Genomic DNA, 14,797 nt, shown 5'->3' on the forward strand with positions numbered 1-14,797 from the left:
TGACTTCCGCTGTGGAAGGTGAAGGCTGAGTTTCTTGCACGCTCCCCTCTCAAACACCCTCCCCTCCCCTTGCTCACTGGAGAATCACACCCCCCATTTGCTATTAGATCAATATTCATGTCTGTGTTATTATGACTGAGTAAAATCCTGTCCCCGGCTCAACCTTAAAGTATGCTATGATGAGGTCTCTTTTCTTGGATAGCTTTTTGTTTTTATGAAATTGAACAATTGTCGTTTGTCGTCGGCCTGATTTTCCACCACGAATTCGACCCGAAACTCTTCAGCATGAGTAGAAGTTCTCACGCTTTCAAAATTACCAGGCATCACATCAGTTTGATCAAGTGATAGTAGGAATTATTCAAAAAAAAATTTTAAGTGTGATAATAGTGTTATAGTGATGTTTTAAAAAGTCCTCATTTTTAAGATACATCCTGGGGTATTTATGGATGAAATGATGAGGTGACTGGGACCTCCTTCAAATAGCAGAGTGCAGGTTTACATGAAGCACGGCTGGGACCCCCAGAGTCTGCCAACCTCCTGCTCTCGGTGGGACCGTGTTGAGTCTTACTTCCCGGCTCTCAGTCCTTGGCATTGTTTCTCCAAGGTTGGGAGTGGAGTGGGCTGATGGTGGTCCAAGGGCCATCAGAAGGAGCTTGCCGAGCATGTTAAAAATGCAGCCTTCTGGGTCCCATGCTGGAGAATCAGGATGAGTCTTAAAATATCTTTTTTTTTTTTTTTTTTGGTGAGGAAGATTCACTCTGAGCTAACACTTGTTGCCAATCTTCCTCTTTTTTTTTTTTTTTTTGCTTGAGGAAGATTAGCCCCGAGCTAACATCTGTGCCAGTCTTCCTCTATTTTGTATGTGGGTGGCTGTCACAGCTTGGCCGACAAGTGGTGTAGGTCTGTGCCCAGAATCTGAACCCGTGAACCCAGGCTCCTGAAGGGGAGCACACGGGACTTAACCACTGCACCACGGGGCATATTTTGTTATGGCAACCTGAGCAGATTAATACATACACAAAAGTAGAGAAGATAGTTTAGTAAATCCTCACATACGCATCGATCAGCTTCCCCTATTATTGACACGTGGCCAATCTTGTTTCATTTCTGTTCTCATCACTCCTCCCACATCTGCCAGATTCCCCAGAACACATCCCAGCGATAGTATCATTTCAGCCATAAATATTTCAGTATACAACTCTCAACAAATAAGATTATTTTGAAAGCATAACAATACAATATTATACCTAAAAAGTAATCATACTTCCTTAATGTTATCAAATATTCACATTTTAAATCTTCAAGTTTCCCAAATCATCTCATAATCCCCATGGCATCCAATAAAAAATTTTTCATGCATGCACCACGGGGTATGTTTATTTACCAATTATATTTATATGTATATTTTTTTCCTCTACTGTTATTTTATTTACCTTCTAAATTTACACCCCCGGAAAAATCCAGAAATTAAAAGGACTAGATAAAAATCAATAGGAGAAACCAAGTTCCTATATTTTTTCTGGCCTCCCTCTGGGCCATCTTGAACGCCCCACTTTAACATCACTTGTATGCACCAAGAGTTGGTATATGATGTGGGGGTCCCCCCTTCAGAATTTTCTTCCAAGCTGTGAATCTGCTCCCCTGAAGTGTTCATGGACGTCCAAGATTTTTGTGGACAACCTCAGAGGATCCTAGACTGTCTTATTAAAAGTCTGTGGTCCCCAGGTGAGATGCCCTCAAAAGAGAAGGTCTCCTGTCTGTCTGTCTGTCGACCCTTCCTGGGTCTTAGGCTTAATGGAGAATCTGATGAAAGCAGCGGCCGCTTCCCAGGAAAATCCACCCCCCAAATACAATTTTGCACAGGGATGCCCTGAAGTACAACCTTAGCGCAGCTTTTTTTTTTCCTCTTTTTTTCTTTTTGAGGAAGATTAGCTCTGAGCTAACAGCTGCCAGTCCTCCTCTGTTTGCTGAGGAAGACTGGCCCTGAGCTACCATCTGTGACCATCTTCCTCTACTTTATATGTGGGACGCCTGCCACAGCATGGCTTGCCAAGCGGTGCCATGTCTGCACCCAGGATCCGACCCGGGGAACCCCGGGGCCCCGAGAAGCGGATCATGTGCACTTAACCGCTGCACCACGGGGCGGGCCCTCATAGCCCACCTTTATAGAGTAAGCATCCTTGATTCATTCTCCCTCCCTCAACCTTTTAGTTTGAAATTTTTCAAACCTACGGAAAAGTTGCAACAACATAGTATAATGAAACCCCACGCAGTACAGCTGGAGGCACCAATTTTTATTATTTGCCACACTTGCTTGCTTTCTCTCTCACAGGTTTGTGTGCGTCTGTAATTTTGGGTGAACCATCTGAGAGTTAGTTCCAGACATCAAGACGCTCTGATAAAGGTTTCAACATGCTTCACCCCCCTCATAAGAGGCACATTCTCGTAAACAACCACAGTACAATGATTCAATTCAGGGAACTTAAGGTAGACTACTATTATCAAATATACATATTCAAACTTCCATAATCATTCCAACAATGTCTTTTATGGCAGTGTTTTTTTTTCTTTTTCTTCTAGAAATCCAGGATTCAATTCAGAGTCCACGCTGCATTTGGTCATAATGTCTCTTCAGTCTCCTTGCATCTGGAACAGTCCTCTTTTTTTCTTTTATGATATTGATATTTTTTTAACGAACAGGTCAAGAGTTTGGTAGAGTGTCGCTCAGTTTGGGTTTGCCTGATATTTCCTCATGATTAGATGGATGCTTTTGGGCAATCATAGTGCACAGGTGCCATCCTGTCCTTCCGTGCTGGGAGCGTGTCCAGTTGGGAGGCACACGATGTCAGTTGCCTCGTTGTTAGTGATCCCGAGTTCGATTCCCCGGTTGGGGCGGTGTGCCCCAGGTCTCCCCACTATAAAGGTGCCTTCTCCCTATTGTAATTACCAAGTAATGGGTGGGATAACACTTTGAGACTATGTGAAGATCCTCTTTAGGATACATTTTAACATTTTAAAAAGCGCCTACCATCAGAGGGAAGGAGACAGAAATGCTCCTTGCTCTCACAGAGCAAACATTTTAGCTGGGGGTCGAGTGGGGGAGGAAGACAACAGACCAGCAAATCAACGAATAGTTAAGAGGCTCAGCGTGTGAGCCCCGTGAAGGCAGGGACTTTGTCTTGTTTACCGCTGTCTGTGCCTAGAAGAGCACCTGGCACTTACACCCAGGAAGGTCGTGTTGAAATGAACGAGTAGCATTATGTTGAAATAAACATGTTGAAATGAACCAATGAATGGTGTTAAGTGCTGTGAAGACTCTAAAACAGGATATTCCTTAAAGAGACTCTGAGTGGGGTGAGGTGGGGTGTGCAGTGGAATGATGGTGAACACCCCTGTAATTAGGGGTCTTTTGAGTTAGAAAGAAAGGAGAAAAAAAATGTAAAAGATCCCTGAGGAAGACAAAATTTGGTGTGTTTGATGAGCAGAGAGAAGGCTGCGGGTGGGGTGTGCGGAAAGTGAGTGAGTGAGCCTGGGTCCCCTCCAGGTCAGGCTGGTGGGCTGGCAGATGGAGAGGGACTTTGCAGACCACGTGAGGAGCGTGGATGTTACATGGGAAGCCACTGGGGCGCAGGGAGGGGCATAAGCAGAGAGGGATGTGAATTGAGACCTCTTGCTGTAGAGAGAGATGTCTCTTTGTCTCTTTTTTTGTGCTTCTCTCACCTTTTGGGGGCACTCATTGGGGAACCTGACAAAAGCTGTATGTAAACACATGCAATTTTGTGTGCAATTGCAGGGGGTTCGCTGGACCCTCAGATTCAGACTGTCTGGTTTGGTCTATGCCACGTCCCTCAGACAGGTCAACTGAGACTCAGGCCTGGTAACAAGTAGCACCCACAGAGCACTTAGTCCGTGTCAGGCTCTGTCTTGAGTGCTCTCTAAGCAGATAACTCAGTCTTCACAACAATGCAGACAGGAAGGTCCTGGATGATCCCATTAGACAGATGGGAAAATGAGAACTGGAGGGAGTTACTACTTTTCCCACCATCGCACAGGTAGGCGGTGACAAAGGGAGGGTGACAGACCTGGAGTCTCTGTGTTTAGCCATTAGGCCAGGACTCCTTCCAAGTTCATCTCAGGGGTCCAGGAGCCCCTAAAGTCCATCCCGGGTCTGCCAAGGGTTCTCAGGCGCAGTGGTCAGAAACTCTGGTCAGTTACTTGACTCGAGCTCTGGCAGGCAAGCTGGGAAAAGCAGGGCTTGTCGCTGTTGGGTCGGGTGAGGATCCCGGGCTTTTGGGGTGGACTGAGTTGAGGTCCCATAGCTGGCAAGGTTGGCGTGGGGGAGAGGAACATCCAGTCAGGGTGTGCATCCTGTACGTTTGTCGCTTTTCAGCTTTAGTCTGCTCCTGTGGCCCGTGGGAGTCCGTGAGTCTTAGTAAATCAGAGCATAGGCTCGGGAGGAAGGTTGCATGGCTCCAACTCCCAGCTCACATCTCACTAGCTGGGCAACTTCGGGCAGGTTACTTAACGTCTCTGTGCCTCTTTTTCCTTGTCTGTAAAATGGAAATAATCAGTTTCTACTTCTTAAGGCGTTGTGAGGATTCAAGGAGGCGGTGCTTGGCAGGTGCCTGTGCTGCCTCAGGGCTCAGCCTGTGGTGGAGGGCTCCTCAAGGGCGACCTATTGGATTTAGTGTGTCATTCCGCAGTGTGTGCTGGGTGATAGTCCATCCCCTTCGCTGTGTGTCCATTGAGTGTTATTACGTTTGCCATGCTGTGTATTCCTGAGCGGCTGGAGGAGCCACCTCGTTGCTTTCCCGATCTTTCCCTCCAGGGACTAGCTACAAGATTACCTCTCTGGCATCCTCTCCTCCACCAGCGCGAACCGGGCCCAGCCCGGGACCACGCCCCCTCCTCAACCCTCCAATCCCAGGGCTGAAGAGCATCAGCTACCTGCCTACCTCCTAAAGACCTGCATTCCTTAGCCACGCCCACAGGCCTATGGCCACGCCCCTCCTCGTCCTCCAATCCCGGGCACGAAGTCGTTAAGCCACGCCTTCCTGTCAATTCCCGGTCTGGATTCGCCCAGACCCGCCCACAGAACGCCACGCCCCCTGCCTATCCTCTCTAGCCACGCCTCCTCCTCACCGGGTCTGCCCCGCCTCCTGCCCCGCCCCGCCCCGGCCCCTCAGTGCCCTAGGCCTTGAGTAGTCGCTATTGTGCACGGTGTGGGTCTGGGAGACTTCATCTAGCCCCTGGAAAGGGCTGGTCATGGGGAGTTGGCGAGGTACATCCTGCCCTAGGGCCACATGAATCATGGGGGCTTGGGTGGGGGGTAGGCGGAAGCCACGAAGGTCACGCGACCCAGGTGGACCTCTGCCCACCTCCACCGCGTTTGTCGTAAGTGATCTTTCAAAAACATCTCCAAGGATGGACCTTCTGGTGGGGAGAAGAGAGCCGCAGGCACTGGGGTAATGGGGGGTATCTCTCACCAAAGCCCACTTGTCTGCTTCCTACATCCTCCATTTCTACCCACTCTCTGGGATCTACAGCAAGAGAGGACAGAGGTATGGGTGTTTTGTTTGTTTGTTTAAAGAGGAGTGGCCAGAATTGGGTAGGCTCCCTCCCCTTGCCTCTAAGGCACAAAACTTAAAGAATAAAAAAAAAAAAAGAAGGAAAAGAAAGAGAAAATGATGCTTCATCTACTAAAATCAACAAATGAACTACATATAGATATCACTCAGAACCACCCAGAGGCGGGGTCAGGCCTCACGAAGTAAAGACAAGGGGAGGGGCCTTCTGGGCTCCTCTTCCAGCTGCTGCTCCTTAGATTTCTCTATTTTGGGTTCGTTTTCTCTCTCTCTGGGTCTCTGTCGTCTACCCCTATTGTCCCCATTGTCCCGTTCTCCCCATCTCCCTATCTCTGGTTCTCTGTCCTCCCTCTCTCTGGGTCTTTGTTCTCTTCTCTCTCTGGATTTGTGTCTTCTTTGCTTTCTGTGGTTCTCTACTCAGCCCCTCTTGGCCTCTGTCTCTGCTCTCCAGTCTCTGTCTTTCCTCTTGGTCTCTGTTCCCCATCTCTCTAGGTCTCCATTTCCCCCTCTCTTTTTGTCTCTGTCCTCCCTCGTTCTGGATCTTTCTCCCCTTCTCTCTCTAGATCTCTGTCCCCTAGTGTCTCTGAGTTCTCCCCTCATTCTCTCTGGTCTCTGTCCCTTTCTCTCCGTCTCTGAGTTTCTCAGTCTCTCTCTGTCATCTCTCTGGACGTCTGGCCATGCCTCCTTCCCAGCACTCCAACCCCAGGGCTAAAGACTGTCAATCCATGTTTCTCCTCCTTGGTTTCAGGGCTATTAGCCCCACTCTTCATCCCAGAGCCCCATTCTGCATCACTGGGAAGGGCCATGTGACTAGGGCCTGCGAAAGGAAGATTAGCAGAGGTGACCTGTGTCACTTCCGGGCTGACAGAAAGAAGTTACGAAGACTTCTCTATCCTCCCCTTCCCCGGGGCAGCACGCATTGACGATGGTGGAGCCAAAATATGGGCGTCTCCTGATTTAGACTCACGCTGTACTGTTGTCTTCAGCCACTGAGATGTCCGGGTTTATTTGTTACAGCAGCTATCATCACCTCACCTAATACTACACCCAACCTACATTCCCATACAGAAAGCCAACAAGACCCCAGCACTAAAATTCCCGAACCTTCAACTCACACCCGTCTCCAACCTGGATTAGTCCTAACTAAACCAGAGCTTTAACCCAAGCCGCATTCTGCCCAAATCTGGGTCAACAATTAAGGGTAACCCTACCCTGATCCTAGTTTTTGGCCTGACCTGACTCTGACCTCATCTCTATCCCTAGTCCTATCTCTGTTGTAAACCTAACTCTGACTTTGTCCCAACGCTGTCCTCAACCCTAAACCTATGGCCCGTTCTTAGCCATGATGCTAGTCTTGGCTTAGTTCTGTCTCTAATGACTCTGGCCCTGATGCTACACTTAACTGTAAATTTGATGTTCGTGACCCAGGTATACTCCAATCCTAAACCTTAACCGTGGTCTGGACCAGAGATTCACCTTGACCTCGATTCGAGCTCTAACCCCAATCCAGTCCTAGATCCAAGCCCAGCCCTGATATCAGACACCATCTTAGCCTTGACTGTCATTCTATCTATAACCAGAGTCTTAACGCTATACTTTATCCTCCATGCTTAACCCTTATCCTACTCATGGCCATAACCCAAACACCAGGCTAGTTGTCGCCTTGACCTGAATCTTAACCCTGTCTTCAACCCCAAATGAAACTCCGCCGATACTGATCCTTAATATAACCTGATTCTTAACTTTTAATCCTTACTGGAACCAAACTCCAGTTCTATGAGCTTTATATGACTTGGAGTCATCCCTGACTCTTCTTTTTCTTTCACTCCCCACATCCCGTCTACCAGGAAATGCTGTCAGCGCTACCTTCAAATTCTGTCAGTATCCAGCCATTCCTCTCCACCTCCAGAGCCACCGTCCGGTCCAGACACCCTCATCTCTGCCTGGACCACTGCAGCCACCTTCTCCCTGGGCTGTCTGTTTAGCCTCCCCTCCTAGCCCCCATCCCCCACAGACTGTTCCTTACACAAGGACTGGAGAGATCCTCTTAAAAACTGAGTCAGCTCACATGCCTCTGCTCAGAACCCTCCCACAGCTTCCATCTCACTAGGATTAAAAGTCAAAGTCTCAAATTGGCCCCCGAGACCGTAAATCATATGGCCCCCTTTGTATCCTCTCTGACCTCATTTCCTTCCACCCTCCCCTTGCTCACTCTGCTTCAGCCAGTCTTGCCTCCTTGCTATTCCACACATGCTCCAGGTACATCCCACCCCAGGGCCTTTGCACTAGCTGTTCCTCTGCCTGGAATGCTCTTTCCCGATATCCACATGTTTGCTCCTGCCTCTCCTTCAGGTCTTTACTCACACCTCACATTTCCAGTAAAGTCCTTCCATTTACCTTGTTGAAAATTGCAATGCTCCTTTTTTCCAACACTCTCTGTTTCCCTTCTCTGCCTCACTTTTCTTCATGACGTGTATTATCATCTAGTGGACTGTATGATTTATTTATTTATCTTGTTTATTGTCTATTTCCTCCAGTAGAATATAAGCTCCCCAGGATAGGGAAATTTGTTGTCTCTTTTGTTATTCAATGTCTAGAACAGTGCCTGGCACATAGTAGATGCTTAATAAATATTTTTTGGAATGACTTGTGCTGAGAAGGATGCAGCTCCGTTTCCCTGCAGCTCTAGGATCATTGGGTAAGGGAAGAGCAGTGAAGAGGGGAGGGGGTCGAGGTAGCCACAGCTTTCAGGAGAACAGGTTGAGTGGTCAATTACATCTGGCCAACAGAGAGCCTGGCTCTGTCCCCCACCCCCTGTGGCCACTCCAGCTCCGACCAGGAACTCACTAAACTCTTTCGGTTCACATTGCTCACGTGCAGGGGTTGGATTGTCCCATCTGAAGGGAGAGCAGCTGAGAAATGCCAAAGCGTGGTTCTTCTTCCTGGCTTGTCCATGGACCAGGGGGCACCCGTATCTTCCCTCCCTTACAGCCCTGAGCCTCCAGTTCAGCTGAGAATGGGGTGAGGGTCAGTACTGGAGCTGGAACTGGGGATACATGAGGGTGAGGCAGGGAGACTGTGAGGCTCGGCACTGGTCATATAGCCGGCGTCCAAGACAGAGGACAGAGAAAGCCATAGAGATGGAAGGACTGAAATAAAACCGCACAATGAAAGAGACAAAAAACGGAGAGAGAGAGACAAACAGAAAGACTGAAAGTGAGAAACATATGCACATAAAAAGACGGATGGACAGAGAGAGAGTCCGTGCAATAATGGGGGGAAAATGGGTGCCCCCAACATCTAAGCCATTTAGCGTCTCTTCCACTCTCCTCCTGCACTTTCCTGGGACTGTAGAGGCTGGCAAGCTAAAAACTACATTTCCCAGAATGCCTCGTGGCCGGAGGCTTCCGGAGGAGGTTTAGGTTGCACCAATCAGAGGCCTTCGCGGGAAGCTTGAATTTCTAACCAAGGTAAGTGGGGAGAAAGGCAGCCGCGAGGCCGCCGCCCAGCGAGCCCGCGTGGTTGCGGAGCCCGCGGCCGGCTTCCTGATCGCGCAGGGGGAGCACACGGCCCATTCTGGCGGTGGATTTGGGAGTGCCCTGGAGGCTCAGCCTAGGTCTATTTCTTTTGACGGGCTCTGTGTGCCTAATAAGTCGCTTTCCGCTTACACTGGCCTGAGTGGATTCTGTTCGCTGCCACTGAGCAATAATGGGTACACAGGGAGAAAGAGATGCAGACGCGGCAGAAACAGGGGAAGTGATTCAGAGAGGCCCACAGAGACCCCACCCAGCAGAGACACGGAGAGAGACAGCGCCCCGAAGGGATACAATGGGGTGAAAGTTAAGGGAAAAAAAAAAAAAAAAAAAAAAAAGCAATGGAAAGAGGAAGGTGTGGCGAGCGCACAGAGAAATACTGAAGGTAAACTGAGGCAGAGAGGGGGCGCAAGCAGAGGCAAGGGCAGAGGGGCTGGAAACACAGACCTCCGCAGAGTGCTGGAGTGGGAGTGTTGGTAGGGAGGATACTTTGGAGACTAAACTCCGGAAGGCATAGCAGTTGGAGGCAGGATGGAGGGGACGTTGGAGAGGGCCTTGACTTGCCAGAATCACCAAGGCCCGGCCCGCTGAGGAGCATGCTTCTGGCAGAATGCCTCTTTTTCCCAACGTCTATTCCTAGCCCCATGCTTCAACAGCCCAGAGGAGGAAGGAGGGTTGTCCCTGAGTGCACCCCCCGCCTCTCTGTCACTTGTTTCTCGTGCCTTGTCCTCAAAGACCAGCTCACTTGATGACTTGGGAAGGGATGAGAACGGGCACTCAACCGCTTTCGATGTCTGAAGCAGATTCTGAGGGTAGAGGAAGATGGAGGAATTCAGAAGACAGGAGGGTCTGAAAGAAGGGGAGACTGAGTGAAAAAGAGAGGGGGTCTTAGGGGTGGAGAGCTGGGGAGAGTAAGGCAGAGGGAGGGGGAGACTCAGGGGCAGAGAGAGAGAGAGGAGAGACCCAGGGGCAGAGAGAGGGGGGACCCAGGGGCAGAGAGAGGGGAGGCCCAGGGGCAGAGAGAGCAGATTTAGGATTCCAGATAGTGGACTCAGAGGACTGGGCACTCCTGGCCAGTTTTCCCGGCTTCATTCTTGCCCCTCAGATCTCTGTTCTTCTCCATCTTCAGTTGCCAGATAAAATACAGGATGCCCAGTTACTTTTGAACTTTAGATAAGCAACAACTAATATTTTAGTATAAGTCGGGCCCCGATGTTGCATGGGACATACTTAAGAAAATTATTATTATTTTTTTAAATATGAAATTCAAATCTCACTGAACCTACTGTGTTTTCAGTTGCTAAATCTGGCAACCTTATCCCCATCTCTGGCCTGTTTCTGCCTCTTTTCTGTTTCGTGTTTGTGCCTGTCTTCACCTCTCTGCCAGTCCACCTCCGCCTTCTTTGTCCTCTCTTAATGACCCTGCTCCGATGTGGAGTGGCCCCTCGGAGCCACCCCTGAGACCCCCACACCCCCACCTCAGCCCCCTCCTCCCTCCATCCTCCCAGCCCAGCCCTGTCCTCAGGGCCATCTCTCTCCTCCAAGCAACTCCTCCATCTTCTTTCTTCAGCTCTCTTCTCATCGGAGGCCCCCACCCCTGCAATTCTCCCCACCCTCCCACCAAGGGAGAAGGTTTGGAAGCCTTTAGGGAGTTAGGGAGCCCCATTACTCACCTGCATCCTGACCTCGTCTCCTTTCCTTTCCATCTCCTGGGCCAGAGAGGTCATGAGAATTTCCCAAAGTCACACAGCAGAATAGAGACTAAACCCCACCCTCTTCCCCAAGTCCCTTCCAAGCTCCCAAGTGGAAAATTCCTCTATTTTTCCTGGAAATGGCCTGGCTTGGCAATATTTCTGAATACCAGGTACTCCTTGAGGGTCACAGGCCAGGACCAGAGGTGCCTGTGGAGCAAGGGATTGCAGACTTTTGAGCATCTACTGTGTGCTAAGAGTTTGGGATCTGGCTCGTGGGCTGTAAACACGAGAATAGTGACTTGTCATGGTTGCTGCCTGAGAACATAGTAGGGCTCAATAAATGTCTGTAGAATGAATGAACGAATGAGTGAATGAATGAAACAACACACCCCCAGCAGCTGAGGCCTTCTCTCCACCCCTGCCCTTCTTCTCTTCATCCCCATCACTGTCTCCTTCTTACCTTGTCCTAGTCTCCCTTTTCCTCGTATCCTGTCTCTTGGGTTCTGTCCTTCTCTAGAATCATGTTATTGTTATTTTCAGTTGAGGGGGTCTCTCCAGGGACCACCCGGTGCTGAGCATCTCCTCTTGTGTCAGGTACTGATGGGGTGATTCGCTCATGGAATCCTTCTGGAATGTTCCAGAAGGTAAGCCCAGCTTCGCAAGGTGTTTCCCAGATGTGGAGACCGAGACCCAGAGAGGAAGCGAGGTGCCTTGGTCACACCAGAACCGGAGTGTCTGGCCTCACCCTAAACCTGTCTCTTTTGTTTCTCCATCTCAAACTTCATCCTTCTCCTGCTTGGCGCATCATCGCCGGCCCAGCCACATTTTTGATGCCTCCAAAATGTAAGAGTATTAGTATTAAACATTTACCATAGGGGTTGCAAACTCAGATGCATCCTGGGGCTGGACTTGTAACACAAATGAGCAGTGCAAGTCGGGGAGGGGCTGAGGCTGGATGACGGGCGGTGACGGCTCCACTCCAGCCAATTATGGCCAGGTGGCAGTCACCACCCAGAGAGGCCACATCTGATTTCTTAAGAGGGGCTTGAAACCCACATTTTCAGAAGTCTCCCAAGATTTAAAGACCAGCACCAAATTCACACAGAACACTGTTCAGGCCAAACGAGACTGCGTGAGCACCAGACATACCGCCTGGCTGATGGTTTGCAAGCTCTGACCTGTTCTTAGCCCCATGTGCCAGGTTCTCTGCTAAGGAGGAGTTTCCAGATTCCAGTAGAATGTATGCTCCGTGAAGGCAGAGATCTTTGGGTCTGTTTTGTTAGTGCTCTTATCTGCAGCATCTAGAGCAGTGCCTCATGCACAGGAGGTGCTCGATAATTTTTTAAAAGTGAATGGTGTGTTGTGTCCTAGCAGAAACCATAGAAATAGCATTACAAAAATCTCCACCTTACAGATAGGGAGATGCAGACTCAGAGGAGCAACGTCCCAGGGCCACACAGCACTGGTGTCTGAACCCGGATCTCAGCTGACTTCAGAACCGTGACCCTAGGCTATCCTGACGGTACCTGGGATTGTGCGTTGGCCGTGCTGTGTGTGGGGCTGTGCGTCCAGGCGCGTGTCTGCGGGACTGTGGTGCGGTGGACGTGTGGGTGGTGGTGGTGGCGTCCATCTTCCTGGTTGAGCACGGAGGCCCTGGGAGCTAAACCTTGAGGACCTGCTGTCCTGAGACACACTGGCTCCGGGTGCTCGCCCAGTCCAGAAAGAGCAGTCCACCCCTCCCCTCCTTCCCCCACCTGGACCCAGCCTCAGGATCCCCCCCCACCCTCCTCCCCTAGATGCCCAGAGCCCTGGGGGAAAGGGGGGGGGAAGAGTTCAGGAGGAGGGTGGAGGTGTGGGGAGGAGGGAGAAGGAAGGGGATGGGTTAAGAAGGAGTGTGTGATGTCAAGCAAAAAAGACAACATTAGACACAGATGCTGAGATGGCGTTTATCGCGGCAAAAAAAGGTGAAGTCGCCGAGGGAGAAGGGGTGGGGGGAAGGGGGTGTGGTGGGGGCCGGGGTGGGGGCCATGGAAGCTAATACATGGTGCACTAGGTCACACGACGGACACTGGGGGTGGGTGGGTGAGTGGGGAGGGTGGGCGTGGCCCAGGCATGGCAATGGGGGGAGGGAGAGAGGGGAGGGCAGTGGGCCCCAGCCAGGAGCTTCTGGAGGTGGTGGGGAGGAGGGGGCGGCGTCTCTGGTCCAGAGGATGGAAGGGATCAGTTAGAGGGTTGGATGGAGGCACACGGGAGGCATGGCCACATGGCGATGGTCTGGGCTCAAGAAATGGAACATGGGGGCGGGGCAGCAGGCCGGGGGCCAGCCCTGGGCTTGGGCCTTTAACCTAAGAATTGGGGATACCCAAGAAACCTTAAAGGTCCTGCAGTCCCCCCATTTTCCAAGACAGAACAAGCCTGGGAGGGGCGAGCGTAAGGTCCTAACAAGGATTTAGCAATCAGACCTCCAAAGGCAGCACCCCCGCCCCCCGCCCCCCGCCCCATTCTTCTCCTACCCTGTCCGTCCCAAACAGAGAAAGGGGGAAGAGAGATTCTAACCCCCGACTCCACCACTATCTCACTGAGGCTCCTCAGGAAACTTGGAGGCCGAACCCATTTCATAGATGGGGAAAACTGAGTCATTCTGTCAAACTACACCTGTCCACACCTTTCCCACCTCTCTGCCAGCGGATCTGGGCCCCCCCCCCCATCCTTCTAGGAGTAATACTGATATCTTGAAATCCTCAGCATTGGGGGCAGGTAAGGGGACACGCCTTGGGATTCTCCCAAATCAAGCCGGGATGTGGGCCATGCCTCCAGTGGCCTGAGATGCCAACACAAAGAAAAAAAATGACTCCCCACGTCCCCTGGCTCAAACCCAGTACAAAAGTGACTATTTACAATGAAGGGGTGGGGAGTTGGGGGGGGCATAGAAAGGAGTGGGGTCAGAGTGAGCTCTCCAGTCAGAGGAGGCCACGCCCCCGGCCCCGCCTTTGAAAGGGACAAAGCCAAACAGCAAAGATATTTATAAAGGGTCTCTATCCCCAGGGCGGGGAGGACCCTAGGGGTGAGAGGTGGGGGAGGGGCATGGGATGGGGTGCGGGTGGGGAGGCATGGGCGGTGGGAGGAGATGGAGGAAAGGTAGCTGTCGCCCCTCGCCTCCCCCCTCCCCCCCGCCGGACACACAGTTTTCCGTGGGATGAACACAGAAAGGGTTAATCAAAAAAGAGTTCGATGAGCGAGTCTGACGGTCGAGTGGGGCGGGCTGGAGCAATGAGGCCGCAAGTCCCGGTGGCCGGTGGTGATGGAGTCACTTAGAAGATGAGAGGTTGGTGGTTTTGGGGGTGGGGAAGGGGGGAAAAGAAGGGGGTGGGGGAGGGGGAGAGGCAGTCCCCCCCCAATTATCTCTGGGAGACAAGAGTGTCCTGGACTGGCTGAGAAGGGGTTAAACACCAGCAGCCTTCACCACCCCCACCCCCACAGAGACTTTCCCCATCTCCCTCCCTGCCACCCAGCAACCCCCACGCCACTGGCCACTGATGGAGGGCACTGAGACCGACCATATACACACCAGCAGCGGCGCCACCGCTGGGAGAGGAGGCCCCCTGGCCCCCAGGAGTCCAGACAGCTGACTGCGGTGGAGAGGGGTCGCGACAGTGGGTCTGGAGGTCGCGACTCTGCGAGAGCCGTAAGCCAGTGTCCCCAGCCCACAGGGCCCGAAGTTGGGCGCCGCCGTGGTCCCGTCCTCCCCATCGTGACATCCAGGTCAGGCTTTCGCGACAGCCGACCTCGGGGGTTCCAGGCGGCGGTGGCCCGGCAGGTGCGTGGGGCCAACAGCGAAGGCCTGCCTGGCTGTCGCGATGGGTGTGCCCACCATCAGCAGCCTGGACACCAAAATTGCCATTCTCATCGCCACTCTTAGTTAATACTTTTTCCATCGCTCGGTCTATCAGAGCCTCTAATCCTGGTTTTGAAACAGCAATAATCA

This window comes from Equus asinus, chromosome 26 (genome assembly GCF_041296235.1).
Source record: "Equus asinus isolate D_3611 breed Donkey chromosome 26, EquAss-T2T_v2, whole genome shotgun sequence".
Classification (NCBI taxonomy): Eukaryota; Metazoa; Chordata; class Mammalia; order Perissodactyla; family Equidae; genus Equus; species Equus asinus.